This window comes from Phalacrocorax aristotelis, chromosome Z (genome assembly GCF_949628215.1).
Source record: "Phalacrocorax aristotelis chromosome Z, bGulAri2.1, whole genome shotgun sequence".
Classification (NCBI taxonomy): Eukaryota; Metazoa; Chordata; class Aves; order Suliformes; family Phalacrocoracidae; genus Phalacrocorax; species Phalacrocorax aristotelis.
The window spans coordinates 61,774,385-61,793,138 of record NC_134311.1 but is presented as its reverse complement, the minus strand read 5'-3'; the positions used below and the strand labels follow the sequence as shown (position 1 = coordinate 61,793,138).

Here is an 18,754-nt window from a genome sequence, read left to right as displayed (position 1 = left end):
ATTTTTTTTCTCCCATCAGATTAATTATTTGTACAAAAAAAGTTTTATAGACTACATCACATCTCTCCAGCTTATTTCAGCATGTTTTTTGCTCCGGTGCCTGAACAGGCGTATCCTATTCTTTTCTTATGCTTTATTTTGTTAAAGAGTGTTTAAAGCCACACAGCCTCCTCCCTTTATGTTTCTTATAAAATGTGGAAAGCACTGCTCTACAAGACAACCACAGCAATATATTTTGGCATCTGGAGCAGAATGTGGAGATGAACCATCCTCCTCAATCCCCTCCACCTCGGCAACCCTGAAATGTATCCATCTTCAGAAGGACTTTGTTGAATACAAATCCACATGGGGAATCATACATGCCTGGCCTTCTAATGGAAGTGCTTATGAAAATGAAACTGCTGATTACACCAAACCATAAGTCACCTTTTGATGATGCCCAAAACCATTCTTTGCTACCCCTGCACAGCCTGCAGCCCCCAAACTTCTGGTGCAATGCTGGAAATCTGACATATGTCACTGATTCCAGTAAGTGTGGATGGGTGCTTTAATATAAAAATCCTTGGGTCGATATTTAATCAACAGGAGCTTTGAGAATCTCATTTCAGACTAAGATTAGATGTCTCTTTACAGTCACAAAGGAGATTAGAAATGCCTATTCATATGTTGATGTGGGAAAGTATAAGCAGTATAATGTGGGTTTAAGCTGGCGTGAAGACAGAAAATAGAACAAGAACAAAAGGTTTATCACAGTCAGCGGAAGGAAGAGGCCTTAAGGAAAATCCAAGAGGATGTCATAAGCTTCTTTAAAGAACACCTGAAAAACAGGCTATTAGGAGAAATGGTACACAAAATGCCTGGCAATGCTGCAGTGAAGTGCATGTCTACTTGTTCCTTGGTTTAACAGTAATAGAGCAGGAGAGGAAACAAAGCTTGACCACTGGTCTTATGGAGGCTTGCCTCACCTCTGGTCTTACATGGCAGTGATGGTGGATAGTGCCAACGGATGGGTCGGTGGGACGCCCTGCCCACAGCAGCAGTGCCCAGCACCCTCAATCCATTATGGTGCTTCCGAGTGATACCTGGCTTATGCAGATGTGTGCAGGTGCTGGGCAGCCTTGTACCCAAAGAAGGGACCTGAGAGTGGGCTGCTGCCTGAGCAATTGCTGAAGATCTCTCACAGCTTCTCCTCCAGCTCTTGGCCCATCAGATGATTAGATGTGATTTGGTGGCAGAAGAGTCTGTAGGAACTTTTAGGAAGAAAAGGTGCTTTCAGATTCAGATAAATTCTTCTGTCTCACAGGTTACCCACAGCAGGCCTTACAGCAAGGAGACTGCACAGGTGATGTGGCCCATAAGTTGTGTTTCTTGTGCTACAGCTTGTAATATAAGGTTATAAAATTAAAATTAAAACCAGTCTATATCTTTACTTTTTATAATCTGGAAAAGGTCCTCAAAATAGTGTAATTTTTAACAGTTTCCTATTGCTTCACAGTACAATTTCCTAGTGTGGTGCTCTTGCCATACATACTCAGTGTGATTTATTATTATGCACTAACAGTCCAGCACTTTTAAAAAGCCATCTAGGAAAGTCTGAAATTCTAAAAAACTCTAACTTTCAAATTGCTAAGCGCAATTACATGTGTGTGGGAGAAACTGGCTGAGATGTTGTTACCTGAATATGCTCTATTCATGTGGCTCTGCATGATGGGTCTTTGCTGGTGGCGTAGGATTTATTATTTAAAAGGAACCCAGGTGTGCATTTCTCCCTTCAGCACTTTGTGTACAGAAAGAGCTTGCTGTCCTATTCACACAGACCGTTCATTGTGGAGCCCCTTGATGAACCCAGCAAACTCTATTAAGGGCATGTTTGGAGGAAAAAACATTCATAACCACATTCAGCCTTTATTTTTACTTTCTACAAGTCCTCTGAGGTATTCACATAATATATGAGTATGAGGCATAAACTAGACTTCAGTTTGATAAAGTAATGAGCAAACTTCAAAGTTTGAAAAGTTCACTTCAGTTCAGGCAAGTGCTGGAAAAAACCAAAGGTTTGCGTAAATCTTCTCTGAGCAGGCCTGGGGTTGAATGGGAAATGTAAAAAAGCCTACTTGCTTTTCCTCCTGAGGTTTTATACATGGTCTCTTCTCAGCTGCACTGGGAATGGGATGTACTGAAGCGCTCAAAGAAGAAAATCAACTCTAAAAAATTGAATCTGACTTTTTCAAACCTCAGGAAAGGTTATTGGTTTTCAAGCGGTCACTTGAATCTATTTATCTGACCCTAATACATATGCGGCACCACTGTCTTTGCGGGATTTCTGGAAGACCTTCTTTTTTCAAGAAGACATCAAGGTGGAGAAATGATAGCTTTTATGGCTGCTAAGGAAGGTTTCATTTACTTGTGTTTTGTATTATTCTTTGCCTTTTGGTAGTATCACTGTAGCAGAGTCAGGGCTCTGGCCAGGCAACTCAAAGCCCTGCTGAGGGCACCCACAGTCTAGGATCCCCAGCCCTAGCCTGAGCTATGCTGTAGTGTGCCTACTCCTAGCCTAGGTGCCTGCTGCTCCCAAGCTGCTGTTGAGATCTCCTTGACAAGTAACAGACCTGCCTTATTGCCTTGCCCTTGCCTTCAGCTCCTGGCCAGGGAAGTTTGTGGACCTTTCATTGAGCTCTGCTGTTAACCTTGCCATTGTATGTTTTCTCAGTAAGGGTGAACTTTAAGAACCAGCAAAGTCACCAAGTATCACCAAGCTCTTTCAGCTTTCCAAACGAAATATCTTGCATTATCTTTTAGAAAATGAGTCTCAGTGGAGTCCTTGGTTTTCTAGCCATATGGGTCTTTGTATTTTAAACCTGTAGCGGCTCTTTTGTTCTTTTTTTTTTTCCCCCACTCTTTTTTTAACAGAAGGTAAAATGGAAAAAGTAAAAGCAATACCTTCTTTGTCTTACAAATGCAAACTTAACTGAGAAACTGATTAGTTTGGTATGAGGTAATTCCCTGAAAAGAGAAGATCATCTGTTCCCTGTATGAAGGTGTAAAATTAACAGTTCTAAACAGTGAAATCATTACCTCTTTGGGAATCATCAGTCATCATAATGTTGTTAGGAAAGCTTTTTCTTGTGTTTGGTCTGTTTTCAGTCTCATAACCTCATCTTCCTGCATAGATTCATGAAAGCCTTGTATTAGGGGATTGATTAGTAAGGCCCAGCTCTTCTGTGAATGCCATTTCCTCATACACATTTATGTTTGTTCTTGAGCAATTCAAATATTCATAAACAGTAAAATTATAAACATATAATACATATATATGTCATTACACAACATCACAATTTATTTCTGCCTTACTTTCTAGTGAGTTAGTCAGTGCTAGGTGATGAAGTCAAGCCATGAGGAAGACCCTGGTTTTGTAAAACCCCTTTTCCCATTTTAATGATGGTAAGAACTTGATAAAATATTGCAGATTCAAACCCAAGAAACTCATATGGAGAACCATAGGCTATGAAGCCCTAAGTTGCACTGGCATCTTTTTGCCAAGGTCATATGAAAAAGGCCAATTTAATTAGGTTTCTATCAACATGTTATGGCTTCTTTGTGTGTTGATGTTTTAAGAGTAAACTGGATTTACTTCAGCTGACCTTTGCAGAAATACTCTACTTCTTTTTTATTCAATATTTCCTAGACCATTAGAAAATGAGAGCAGAAAGATCCTGAGAGTCTATCCTCTCTTCTTCACCAGGTCCATTATGTCTCCTGAGAGGCATCTTTCCAACACAGACTTAAAGATGCTGCTTGATTTCTGCCAGAAACCTTAATCACTGTAGGCCATTTGCATTGCATCTGTGCTCAGGTGTTTGACACTCCTGCTGCTGAGTGTCTCATTTGAAAGTCACTGATAGCTTTAGGCTCAATCCTTTCCATTTAGTAATGAGCAGGTTGTAGTTGGGAATAGAAACAATCCCGGCAGTATTGGACTGATGCAGTAGTAAGATTCAAGAGAAAAAGGCTCCGAAACATTTCTTACAGAATTATTTCTGGATCACAAGGACATCTTTTGTATCTTTTATATCTTTTCCTTGTTGTTATTGCTTTGAAAGAGAGCATAATCAAGTACTGTTTTCCTGGCATATTCAGCAATATTTTACTCACTCTCTTGAATTTTAAGTCTGCAGAAGATATCTGCATGACTTCGTTTTTTCCTTATTTTGTTAAATAATCTGTTTTTTCTTCCATACGTTTTGATTACAGATGATGTTTTGTTAGAATTATTTTAAAAGTCTCATCACGAGTGCTAATGATTGATCTTCTCTTCCCTTTTAGTAACTTTGTGTGTGTCTGTAAAACAAGTGTTCCAGTGACGAGTTTTCCTGCTGTCTTGCCATGATGTACAATGGACATAAACACTGTCACCAAGCATTTCTATGAACTTCTGTGGAGGGATAGCAGATTCTGTGCCAAATTGTGCTGTCTGAATTCAGGAAAGTTTAAAGCAAATTAATCCAGCCATTTGCAAAAAAAAAAACAAAACAAAACAAGCAAATATTTAGACCTACAGCTTTATTAAGGTTGCAACATCTTGTGTTTATAAGGAAGTTCAGGTTATGAATATGCAAAAGTGCAGTAAATTAGCTCAGAGTAAAAATATATACTGAATGTTTTAACAGTGGATACATATGCACATTTTCCATTTTATGCAAACAGTGCAGTGGCTTGTCAGGTGAAGAAAGAAGGGTGGCTGTGATCTTAAAAAGTCAAATCAGACCCAAGTAATTTTAAATTTGACGTTTTGAGAGCTGAGACTGCTCTGTAGAATCACTGAACATGACCCAGGAAATTCAAAGATTTTTAGCTGATGGGGAACTTTATAGAAAATTTTGTAACAGACGTTTGTGTATATGCATACACAGGAGGCTTAAAGTAAAAAATGTAATACAAACCAAGGTCTTTATTTATTACAATGACAATTCTTTATTATCCATATCAATTATTCATCACCAAGACAATGTTAACAACATGAGAATACTCAGCTGTGATATTTTGTAAAATGGAAAAAATAAAGTACTTCTTTGTAAGATAACTTCATGTACCCACCTTTGTGAGCTTATAGATAGTCACAGACACCCCTGCTGTGGGGTTCTGCTTGAGCACACAAAGGCATAAATACACACATTTAATAATCAGTTTTAAATAGGTTCTGTGAGAACACGCTTCATTTTGGAGTTTTCATTGATCATCCACAAGCTTGCAGTGTGGGCGTGCAGCAACACAGCTGAGTGCAAGAAGGGCAAAGACAGGAGAAAGTCCTTTACAAGAGTATGGCTTTTCTTTTCCTCAAGGTGTAACAAATACATAGTCTTATCGTACTGATATTATTTTGATAATGGATAACCTATACTGTCCTTGTTTTGATATCTTAAGCCTCAGTTGTATTGTGCTGACATTTCATGTCACTGTTAGGACAGAAACACACAAAGAAAGCTCTTAAAGAAGCTGTAAAGTTCTGGTGGAGGCAGACTCCTGCCATACCTAAGGTAAGAGCCTCTCTCTTTACCGCAAGGTTAAGTCCCAGTTCTGGTCCTGTCTTTTTAAGTACCAATTCCAGTCACATTCCTAAAAGACTGAACTCAGAAGTACTCTGATGAAATCAATAGAAACACTTCAACTTAAACTTGGTATAAATGCTCATGGTTAAAATTAATATCTGTTATGTTTTATATTCCATTCATTTCACATTTTTCCTTTGAGTAAAAATGAATCCCCTTCCTTTTCTTCCTGTTAATGAATTTATTTTAAAAATAAGAATAAGAAAGGTAATGAAGCCCTTCTATTTTCTGCAGAATAATTAAAGATTCACTGGGGAAAGGGAAGCATTGTGGAGCCCACTGGCTAGGAGGTTCACAAAGAAAATTAGAAAATGAGTTTGAACCTCTAGTCCAATTAATATTTATATATTTTACAACAAAGGCAACAAGTCCCACTGGAGAAAGCCTTATTTTAGCCTATTCATTAGTTTTACAGAGCTGTTAAGTCCCTGCAGGCATCTGAGCTATTTGGACCTGAAGCCTCTTCCCCTCAGATGAATAAACTCACTTTGGATTAAACAGTTTAGGTAAGTGGACTGCAGTAGGTGTGTCCTTTTGAGCTGCTTCACCAGGCCAAGTCAGGTAACATGGTGCCAGCAGAGTCATGTTGGCTGTGCTGGTGCTTTGAGCCCTCTCCTGCAGGGACCCATGTAGGTGCTCCTCTGCCCTGCACTCCCTCTAGTTTTGCTGGATGCTCAGTGATGCTGAGCAGTGCCCTGGGGAAAGATCCTGGACCTCTCCTTGGGGTGCTTTGATGCCAGGATTGACGGTAAAGTTTGGAGCAGCTTTGGTGAACTGGCTCCCAGGCAAAGGGCTCCCCTCAGTTTTGGGACTGGTCTTGCTTCCCATCCTGGTCTCTGCAGATATTCTTCAGCCAAACACCACACAGGTGGACCGGGAAAGCAGAAATGCCTGTTCTGCTGCCTTCTTCCTCATCCCTGAGAGACTTACAGAAATATATAGGGAAGCAAAGGGGTGGTTTGAATATCATTTAAATATACCCCTTGATTTTCTGTCCTTGTGCTTGCACTCATTTGTACAGAATCACAGAAGAGAATCTCTGAAGTGAGTTACAAACACCTCTTCAGTGTCCCTTCATTCATCTGGCTACCAGGATGTCAGCAGCCTCCTCAGAGATGATCTGCAAGCTTTGAAGTCTATAATTACTGTTTTTAAATACAGGTATATAATGTTACAAGAATCTGAAAGGCTGCTTTGCGTGTTACTTTATTAATTTCAGGGTGAATTTGCCTACCTTGTGAGTAGAATAAATTTTTTCCCTATCTGCTAGTGATGAAAATCACAGATCTGAAATGCAAATGGATGTTTTTTCTACCTTAGTAATAAAGGTCACTACTTTGCAGTCAGTACTTGCATAGATAATTAACTCTCCTTGGTGTGACATGATACATGAAACAGAAGATGATAGTCCACACTCTGGTTTTTCTGGAGAAAATGTTTCTTTTATTCATAAGGCCAAGAGATGAAATACGTGTAAGAAATGTGTTGGCAGAACTGCGTGTTGCTATTTTTACATAACCACTTTCAGTGAATCAGGTTTTTAGATTGCAGAGAATTCATGGATGTATGTACAGGTTAGAAAGACAAATAAATACATTTAAAACATGTATTCAAATCTTACAAGTTTTCATCTGTCTAAGATATTATGGACTTAGGAGATCCAGGAATACAGCTTGAAACACCTTTTCAGCTCATGCTTTCACATCTGTGTAGAACTTTACAGCCCTGAGTCAAATCAGAAGTTCCTATTCTCCACACAGTGAATAGAATTATGTGGGACTAACCTCTGCTACACCATCTGGGATGGTTAAATCTGATGTTGCTACACCAGTTTTTCACCAGATCAAAATCTAGCCCTTGGCATTTTCAGAAAAAAATTTTGCATATTTATACAGGCTTAGAGAAATGACTCTGTAGTATGAGTCACCATCTGCAGCTTGATAATGACAAAATATCACATAATTTAGCCTCTCTGAAGCATTTGCCATCTTTATTGTGTGTTCTGTAATTGTTTAAAGAGCATCTGTTATTAATATCTAAGCCTTGCTCCCTATTATTTGAGAACATAATGAGCAAAATTGCCAAAGTCTACAGTCTAAACTAGTTTATAGATTAGAAGTTACCTTGGATTTTGCACTGCAAAAGAACATTTTATTAACAATGTTCATTACCTTTAGACTTCAGGTAGTAATGTAACACCTTCTTATTTTTAAATTTCATGGTCATGGTGTCACTCATGGGGTGCTGGCTGCAGGTCAACACTTGCCGGCTGTTGCCATGTGGCAGGATCTTAGATAATGCAGATATTTCCTGTTTGGTCAGGGGTGCCATTGTGTGGGAACTGCCCATGGGCACAGGCTTGCGATGCCAATCATTCCAACAGCTTCTCAGTCTGGTATTTGAGATGCCACTCGTAGGCTGGGTTCTGCTGAAGGTTCACTCATTCAATTTCTATCTTTTCCATTGACTCAGGGACAAGGAAGTTGGTTGTTTTTTAATGCACTTCATTATCTCTAACTTCAAAGTAGATTTAGTAGTTAAAACCAGTCAGTAACTTTTTACTGAAGATCTCCTGTGTCTGGATCTTGCTTACCAAAAGAATTCACAGACGTGAACCATTTTTTTGTTTACTGAAGCTTTTACTGGAAAAAAAGCCACTTCTGCCAAACTTTCATTAAAAAAAAGAATTTCTGCCCCCAAACAGAATTCCTGATCAGAGAAATAAGTCTTGCAGTTAGGGTACTCCTTTGGGCTTTAATATTCATTTACTTATAGAAACTGTAAACGTTCCAGAAGGAAAGACAGTGAGATCATAAACTTCCATATAGGTTTAATGCCATTCTGTGCGAGATTACCAGTCAGGAGTTTGTATCTCCTTGTGTCTATATGAGTGTAAGAGTATTTGAAAGCCCCCAGTTCCATCAAAAACAAAAAGGCAAAACACCAAAAAAGTGAAGTTTTAGTGAATAATTAGTAATTAGTGAATGATTTTCTGATGAGATGTGTTTGAAGTGCCAGGGGCCTGATCACCCTGCACTGCACTATTACAGTAATATTACTACAGTAAATGACAGGTTTTGGTATTAAAATAATTATGATTTCAGAAATGATAATAGCATACTTTGCCACTTGCAGCCTGAAGCAGGAACTGTTACCCCATGCACATAATGGAGAAATAGGACTGTAGATTTAAAAGTTAGTGCCTAGGGGGAAGCCAAATTCCTTGTAAGCCCACTGAGAATTAGATTCCTAGTCATCAAATGTCTACTTGGCTTCTTGTGTTACTTGTGTCATCTATAATACTTTATTGAATTTTTCAGTCAGTGAAGCAATCTGCTGGAAATAAGTCTATCTGAAGGACTTATATCCACAGGTAACAGAAAAAAAAAATCATAGAATCATTACCTGCAAAAGGACTGCCAAAATTATTTTAAAAGTCATTAAGTACTTGTGTGATCCTAAAGGAGACAGTATTTTTTTGTGGTGAATCAGTTTGGTGCTTCAGGAGCTGCCAGAAGTTTTGCTGAAGCAAGAGTAGGATCTCATGATGAACTGCAGATGAATCTTTGCATTATTTTTGAAGATGAAGTGATGGATGCCATGGGATTGACAGTGCAAGGTTAGATGGGCTGCCAGGGTGTGAGGCATGTGTGGGAGATTCCCACTCCTCTCAGTCCAGGGAAGCTGGCTAGATGGGTGTTCTCATCCCTCCCTGTGCCACCATCACTGCAGGGTGGGATGCTGATGCAGGGACATTTTCCACCTGGGCATGAACGGACACAGCTCATGCTGAAAATAGAGCCAAGCAGGAATTTTTATCACAGTGTTTAACTGAGAGAAAAATGCCTTTCTTGTAAAATTGAAGATTTCTCCAGTGAAATATTGTTTTCCCTGAAAAATTTTCCTTTCCATAAAAAAAAACACAAACAAACAAAAAACTCCAAACTATTCGATTTTCAATATTCCTGAGAAGAAATCTCTTATGTTTTGAGTGGACCATAGATATTTTCTTCTATTCTGTTTTAAAAAAGTTTCTATTTTCTCATAGCCATACATGGTTTAATGTTCTCTCCCTTTTTCTCTTCCATGGTGCAAACACATCTAAACTGTGTAGTGATATGCTGAGTGAAGCAAACTAAATTAAAAATTGGAGATAGCAATACAAACGATGTGTGATGATGTTGAATTAAATTCAGTGGTTTGGTAAACTGAAAATGAAGAATTACAAATTATGTAATTGGATTAAAAATGGTGTGGTGGTCCCATACTTTGAAACCCACATTTTTCAGGATTTCTATTTTGCCACATTCTTCAGGGTTTTAAAAACTTTTTTGCTGGTACGAAGCTAAATGTTAAAATACTCATACGGATTCATTATTTTAAGGAAAAAATGCTTAACAGATTAGAAATGCTACCATAATTAATAAAATTGCTTTGTATTACACTGATGTGAAAGATATTCCCCTGGGTACTTCACAGCCAAATGTTCAAGTGTCTTCAATTACAGTTAATGACCCAGGGCTCTCTGGCTCCTCCTGGCAGCCCTGGTGCTTGAGCGCAGAGATGAGGTGGTGGGTTACGTCAGTTTCTTTTGGGAGCAATGTCCTTCTGAGTAGCACCAGAGACAGAACTGTTCCTGCACCATTTCAGCACAATTCACCTTTCAGCAGGAAATATGAGTGTTGGTGCTGCCACTGTCACGGGATGGCACTCCTGGGTGAACAAGCCAGTCCCTTTCTCGGTGTACTTTTCTGCTGGGCTCATTTCTCCCAACCTCATGTTCACGGTGGGGTCTTCATTCCTTGGCTTTCAGTGTCTTCTGTGTTTTCTATTGTGCTGCACGAAGCATAGTTACTGGCAGTCTGTGGTGAAAGCACCGCACCATGAGTATTTAAATAAGCGTTTACTTACACGCTGTGAGCACAGCATCCCTGTTAAACCCCACAGTGGAGCAGAGTTTTTCTGTGTCCTTTTAGATAATTCAACTATTCAGCAGTTCAAAATGGCTTGACAAATACTCTTGCTGTTCTATGGAAATCTTTATGTCCGTTTTCACATCCACATGTCTGAGTGGGAAGAAAACGATTTTGTTCTGATTCAGAATAATTTACCCATCACTATGCCTATCTTACACTTGGATAATAAAACCGGGGTTCAGAGTGGAATGCAAGTAGGGGGTTGTTGCAAATGAAGCCATTCTTTCAACAACAAAAAGTGGAATATGAGATTATTTTGCTAGGATCTTGCAGCACATAAAACCAGGGTAAGAGAATAAATAGTTCTGTGTGCCCTTACCAATGGTGTTTTTCTGACATAATTGCTTTTTTTCTTGCAAACAAAACCCATCAAAGAAGAAAAGCAAGTTTAAATGGAAGATAATTGATTTCCATTTAACAAACATTTTATCAGTCACAAACTGTTCAGACAGTTATAAGAAAGTACAATACGATAATAAAAAGAGAATTAGCTTGCCTTTATATCAAGAAAACAAATTTTACTGGGAACAATGGGCTTGTGTTGCACCAAACACTCAGAGAGAAGTTGACAATAGCACTCAAAGGTAAGCAGAGAAGATGGCAGGTAGTTGCAGATGTAGGAGGGAAGTGACAGGCTAGGAGAGGTTCTGTCTCTGCTCCTTGGCTGTGGGACATTTGTGTTGGGTTAGGCCATTCCAGGGTTGTCTCAGCATATAGTGGTCCAGAGCAACCTTTCCCGGGAGGAATTGTGCTGGTGTCACCAGCATTGTCACAAAGATATTTTGGAAGTGTTTGATATTGGTCTAATTCAGCCTTCACTTGTACGTGATTTCGCATTTTAATTTCTGCCTCCCCTGAGTCTGACCATGAAGCTCCCAGAGGTTCAATTTCTGTCAGTATTCATGTTTTGTGTGCTTTGTTCGCAGTACCTGAAGTAACGAAAGACCTGTGTCACAGCCCACAAAAACAGTGCTCAGTGGCTCGTGGCATCCAGGAACAGTTCTGAAAGTGGTGGGCAGAGAGGCAGTCCTAGCACTGTCTTGTCCACAGTGTCCCTCTGATGGAAAGTATTCCTAGCAGTATGTTTTGCATTCACCTTGGAGCCCACTGTCGGTTCACATCCTCCTGTGTCCTGGTGTCTTGCATTACACGTACATGGAAAACCCTTATTTTGTGTTCCAGTGTTGGCTTTTTATATTTCTCCCCTTGCATGGCATTTGAACAAAGACTTCTGTTTCCCATGGTGACTCTGTCAGAAATATGAGATCTCAATTCAAATTTAAAAGGCTGCAGTCAGCTCTGTGAACAGCTCCTACCTCTCTGCTGATCAGACGTCAAGTCTTGATGCCACAGCTTATTGACAAGAGTGGTACCTGTATGGGGTCAGTATGACAGCACTGGTAGCCACAACAGTGGAGTGTGCTGGGGAGTTAATACTTTCATCACCAGGAGTTGCTTGTAGCATAATTGTTATCCCAACTGCTTTGTGTGAACAACCACTTTAAACTCACTCTGTTTCAGAGAGCACAGGAAAATGCTCTTAGCTTGGAGCATGCTTTTGTAATGCAACTGTTCAAGAGACTTTTGTGAGCAGGAGCAGGTAGATGAGTATGACAGGATCTCAAATGACAATTGCAGCAAAGTCTTCAATGAAATTGCCCCAGACTTTCCTGCTTAAAGAAGATAAGAACCCCTCATCTGTGAGGGGGTACAGGACGTGCATAGGCTACAAGGAGATGTAAGCATTGGTTAGAAAGTGGATGAGTGTGGATTCCATAAGCCCCCTGATGCAAAAGGCACAGGCTCGGCACAGGCTCAGCACAGGCAGCTAGCCTATGAAGTAGCAATACATTAAAAAAAAAGGATGATTTTGTGATGGCTTGGGACAGGGCTTTTAATCTCCTCCTCAACTTTTATTACTGTGAGGAAAACAAACCATATATATTTAAGTTGCTGTTTCTTAAAATGCCTAATAAAATTGTGTGTACTTACCCAAAAAACAATGCCAATATGTTCTTTGATTTATTCTCACAACAAGGGTGGACAGCCGGTTCCCTGAATGGGAGCTACCAACTTCATCTTCAGGTACCACAACAGAAATGAAACCTATAGGTAATTCATTGACAGCCCTTGGGACAGGGCTTTTAATCTTAATTTTAAAAGGTAATTAATTTTAAAAGGTAATTCATTGACATGAACAAGGCAGTTGGTCTGCTAATGATATTTAACCAAGCTTACTGGAGAAATAAGCCATTATATTACCTCTACTCTCTTTTGCAGTGCTGCTGTTTTATCTGTATTTGTTCCAGCCACTGCTTCGACTAGGTTATTTTAAGAAATGGGCTTTTATTTTTCTCAGTACACTGGAGCTGAAGATCGCCATAACAGTTCCCGCTGTTTTATATGAGTATTTTATAATGGCATCTTATTTGTTTATACATTTGTTTAATACATTGACATTCAGTGAAGTTAAAAAAGGAGTCTAGCAAACACATCTTTAACATTTGCTGCTATCCTCAAAAATATAATGGCAGAAGTAAGAAAGAGACACCTGAATGCTGACAGCTAAATATCACTTATTATAAAATTTCTTGTATTTTTCCAAAAGGATATTAATTTCCTACACTTTATGTAGATGATGTGAACTCTACCTGACCCTTCAGCATTCTGCAAATGCAGTACACTGTGGAAAAATACTAAGTCTCTCCAGCTCATTAGCACAGGTAGCTAGATGCCCATTCAGTGTTCAGTGTGACATTTTGTTAATGATGCCAGAAGCATTTCGTATCTTAATTTGGATATTTCTCCCTAGTAAATTTTAAAAGTATCCTTTATTTTCTGAAAAAGCATAGCAACTGAAACTGGAAAATGTGATTAACAGCCATGGAAAATAAGTTGTCAAAATGTCCTTACTGGAATTCTTAGGAGTCTTAAAGTTATGATTACAAAGATAAAAGAACACAGAGCTGATGCATATAAATGTGAAGTATGGATGGTTTTGTTTTAGATATTCATTGTTTATTCATTTCTTCAGTACTGGCTTCCTTGAAAAAAGCGTCTGTCTGTTTTCTAGCCCTAGGTTTAGACTGGCTTTAGAGACAGATGATAGCAGAAATCTCAAGTACAAGACAAGGACACATTAATGCCGTTAAAGAATATGCTGTTGTCAGCAAATGTTTAGTAATTACAGTTGTTAGACCAGTTACATACATGAGGCAATATTCTTTAGAGATCTTTGCAAATACGCACTTCCTAACAGAATAATACAACTGTGAAAACCAGGAGGTGAAAGTGTCAGAGAAATTTAAAGTCCCTATAAAAAAATATGACACACTAGCCTGCTGAATAGTTTTACTATTAGTAACCACCATTGCAATTTCTGTTTCAGAAATGTGCCAGTCTATTGGTAAAGGTCTTTGTTAGTGCATCTTATAAATTATTTACTAAATCTGCAGAATCCTGAAACATCAGTTCCTTAGACTGATGGGGATTCCTGCATTGCTGTTCTAAATCTGAAGAGAGAATCAAGAGCTCAGCTGCTGACATTGACCCTAAATGTTGTGTTGAAGGCAAATTTGAGGGGATTCCCGCCCCCCCCCCCCCCCCCCCCCCGGAAGATTAACTTATAGTACAGAAAGGTCAGATAAGTAGTTTTTGCACAGTAACACAAAAACATGAGGATAAAGGAGAGCTACCATGTGTAATGACTGTGTTTAAATGGAGATGTGTCTATAAATACACAAAATACTCAAATACCTCTCTGCCTTTACGTTTACAGCGGAGTGGTTATGACAGGTTTTCAACAGTTTCTGCAAATTATAAAAAGCCCAAACTATTTGTAACAGAGAACTGGCCAGATAATTTCAAGCGAAATTCAGCGTTGTTGAAACCATTATCCTGTGCAAGTTGAAATGCTTTTTCCAGAACAAACTTATTTGGGTGTGATTTAGGATTAGGGAATGCTAAACTCTGTAGTTGGAGGGCAAAGAAGAGCTGTATTTATTATCCATATGCCTCTCATAGAAATGCAGCAATGGACTCCAAGAAAGCCTTTAGCTTGTCTTTGTACAGTGACATGATCAGAACCAGAAGAACACCAGGAAAAAGCTTGGAGGTGACAGTGATTCTGAAAGGAATGGATCTCAGCTGTTGGCCAGGAAGAGGCTTCTCCAGTTGATGCCTAAGATTAAGCAAGGGCGATACTCCTTCAGAAGAGCTCTTACAGCTCACAGAATCACAGAATCACAGAATGGCAGGGGTTGGAAGGGACCTCTGGAGGTCATCTTGTCCAACCCCCCTGCTTGAGCAGGGACACCTGGAGCAGGGAGCACAGGACTGCATCCAGGTGGGTTTTGTATGTTTCTAGGGTAGGAGACTCCACAGTCTCCCTGGGCAGCCTGTGCCACTGCTCTGGCACCCTCACAGGAAAGATGTTTCTTCTCATATTGAGGTGGAACTTCCTATGTTCCAACTTCTGCCTGTTGCCCCTTGTCCTGTCATTGGGCATTATTGAAAAGAGTCTAGTTCCATCATCCTGACACCCACCCTTTAGATATTTATAGGTATTGATGAGATCCCACCTCCGTCTTCTCTTCTCCAGGCTGAACAAACCCAAGTCTCTCAGCTTTTCCTCATAAGGCAGATGCTCCAGTCCCCTGATCATCTTGGAAGCTCCCCACTGGACTTGCTCGAGCAGTTCCCTGTCCTTCTTAAACTGGGGGCCCCAAAACTGGACACAGCACTCCAAATATGGTCTCACTAGGGCAGAGTAGAGGGGGAGGATAACCTCTCTCGACCTGCTGGCCACCCTCCTTTTAATGCAGCCCAGGATACTGTTGTCCTTCTTGGCCACAAGGACGCAGTGCTGGCTCATGGTCAGCTTGTTGTCCACCAGCACTCCCAGGTCCTTCTCAATGGAGCCGCTTTCCAGTAAGTCAGCCCCAACCTGTACTGGTGCATGGGGTTGTTTCTCCTCAGGTCATAGAGCCAAAGCCACCAGGCAGATTCACCACCTGATATTTGTTGTTACAGAATTTCACCACTAAGGAACTAATTTGTGTGGGAAGGTACTAATGCTTATTCCTGAAAGAAGTGATATCCCTGTGTTGAAAGTGGGTATCTTTAATGATGAGTTATTCTAGGTTTTTTTGATGGACATATTTTTAAATGAGTTCCTACACAGGATTTTGTCAAAATGAAGTTAATGAGCTGTTCATCTGCATTTCATCAAGTAAATTACTTATATTTAAAAATATTTACAGTGAAATGTTACCTATCACAGTCATTAGGAAGAGCTGGTATAATGAAAATATATAAATCCAGACTGCAAAGACGCCTCCTCCCTCTCTTTGGTGCTTTACTGTAGCTATATTTTTAAATCACTCTGAATTTATTTCATAACCATAGAATGTGGCAATAAAGTTCTGGTTTGCTCAGTCCATCTGGTTTTAATTTTTAATTGTGTTAGTTTCTAAAATGTTAAGGAAATATTTAAATAGAGGTGGGACCCAGATGGAGTATTAAGGTCTACATCTGAGTTCTTAACATACTAGTATTAAGAGCATCATGATATTTGCTGAGGAAATTTAAAAAAACCTCAACCTCTCACTCACTCATATGAAATGAAAATGTTAAACCTCCTCTCATGCATCCAACTGCATCAAAAAATGAAAACATGTTAATAAGGAAGAGTATTGAGCAGGGTGACTTTTCTAGCTGAGAAAACCAGGATGTATTTATGCATCATTTCCAAAAGTAGTGCTAGAGAAAGAGTAGGTAGCAAAAGGACCATATGTTCACAAAAATCGCTATGAGATCCTGCATGCCATAATGACAAGTGTGGGAAGGCATATTCGTTAGAAAAAAAGTGTAAGTAAATATTCACAGAGAAGAGTGGATTGGAACTGTTTTAAAGGTTATAACAATACTCCCTAGGCTACTTGTCTTGTTTTCTCTCAGTAGCTGTTTCCCTTTGAAATACAAGGTGTTATTTGTCTCACTGGACTTTCTGACTGTGTTGGACCTGAGTTCAAGAGGGAGTCACTAGTAGGTCACTCACAACATAGGTAAACCTGCTGGAAAAGAGAGGGTTTTGGTTGGCAGTACTTATTCTGAGTAAGTAATTTGACTGATTCACTCCTAGATGTTATCATTTTTATTCTTACTGCTGGAGGGGAGGATTGGCATGACAACGTGCTGTGAATGCAGTGATGAATGCAACTTCAGACTGTGTCATAATGTGCATTCCCATCAGAGAAAGAATGAAAACTACTTTCCTGCATGAATTTTGGTAGTGAAAGCATCAGGTTTTAGTGACACAAATAGACACAAGTTCTAATCTTGAGCAACATTATTAACCTGTGTGAAATTATTTTGCTATCTTACTCCCATCCCCCAGGAAGACTTCATATTTCTTTGGCAATCTTGGCAAGAAGTGAAAGCATAAATGATAGCAGGCAATGGGCAATGCAGAGCATCAGTCTGAGGGACCGTGAAGTTTTACCAGGCTAATCTGTACAAATTTGTCTTGCAGTTACTTGTGTTCTGCTGTTGCTGAACACAAATGTAGATGTACGCCTTCTGTTTCTTTTCTGCCCCCTATTTACCACCAACATTAAAATTCTAGGAGAGCAAATTCTGATGCCTACCTTAAGACAGTAAAACAATTATATAGCAAACTGCCGTCCCCAGGATTTTAGTGCTTATTCACTGACGAATCACCAGAGCCAAAACCTAGTTAGTTAGTCAGCTAATTCAATTCAGGAGAGGATGCAAACCAATTTATACAGAATTATAATTATGACAACAACCTGTTTTGGAAGCAGAGAAGCTCATGGCAGTGCAGGTTTTCAGTGCAGTGAAGCCCCAGTCCTTAACTAGCCCTCCTGAATCCGCAACAAAAAACCACATCACACTCATCTTTTCAAACTAGATTTCGCAGAATAGACAGCCTGTTTGTTTACCCGAAGTGCAGGCCAACAGTCTTCTCATGTACTTTAATGAGAAAGCAGAAGTAGCAGAGAGTTCTTACTGCGATCCTGACATAATTAAGATAAAATGAAAAGATTCCCTTAGGTACATGGATTGCACGTAGGTTAGACATTCATTCACACTCCCTCATGTTGCTCTCCGTGGGGAAGGATTATGAAATGATACATGGACTTGCGTTTTGAAACTGCTAAGAGCTCACAGGACAGACAAACTCCTTTGACCCTTTACAGGTGAGGGGTCCTCACTGAGCTGCTGACAATTCATGATACATCAAGCACTAAGGACCACAGCACTAAGAACCACATCCAGCTCTTTCATAGTAATACCGTTTTTGTCAGCTGTAAAACTGCCTTTTGATTAGTCAGTTGGACAGAAAAGACTGAAAACGCAGCAAGAGATGAAGTTGGCATCTGCAAGGCTACAGAATAATAATTTATGTTCTAATCATACACAATGGCTTGGTTAAAGTTCAGCCTTTCCTTGCAAGTCTTCCTTCAGAAGACTTCCTTCTGAAAATGTTCCCAACACTATTTTGTCCTGTTTTTCTTTCATTTTATGAAATATTTCTGGTGAAATATAAAAACCTTTTTGAAGCTATGCTTCATGTTCAGCCTTACCCGTTGGAACAAAGGAGGGATGCAAAGTTCATACTGTTTGTGTTACTGGAACTTCTTCAAAATATTCAGACTTTTACTTCAGTTATTTCTAAATATTCTTTGATTATGGATGTGTCTGAGGCTATGAAAAGTAAGCTTTCTGTCCTAGATAAAGTGTTCATTATGACTAGTAGAAAGGCTTCCTATCATGTACAGCGAGTTTTGATTCTGGCCTCCAGTTTCCCACAGGGCAGGTACTGGCCTCTAAGGCCACCAATAATGGGAGCATGCTTGTAACTTGTCAGGCAATATCACACAATACTACCAGTCTGTCTATGAAGTTTGTAGAGGTGTTTCAGTAAAATAAGGTGCTATTTGTCAAAAAATCATTGTAACAAACATTGGATAATTTTTCAGCTGCTCTTGTATGTAACACATTAGGTTTGATTGTTAGTTTTCAATTTGAATTGGGGATGGAAGAACACATAGGGAGCTTTAATATTTCAGCAGTGTTACCAGCTCTTTAATGGAAGTTCTGTGAGGATATGTTTTGTTGATGGCCTGGGTGATGTCCTGAAAAAAATGG

At 39.5% G+C, this 18,754-nt stretch overlaps 1 long non-coding RNA gene across 1 annotated transcript; it reads left to right on the top strand.

The window, feature by feature from the left end:
* The first annotated feature begins 4,179 nt into the window (after positions 1 to 4,179).
* On the top strand, positions 4,180 to 9,040 carry LOC142050176 (uncharacterized). The gene is made up of 3 exons (XR_012657937.1): positions 4,180 to 5,534; positions 6,014 to 6,112; positions 6,628 to 9,040. It is a non-coding gene; the product is annotated as an uncharacterized LOC142050176 (long non-coding RNA).
* The last annotated feature ends 9,714 nt before the right edge of the window (positions 9,041 to 18,754 follow it).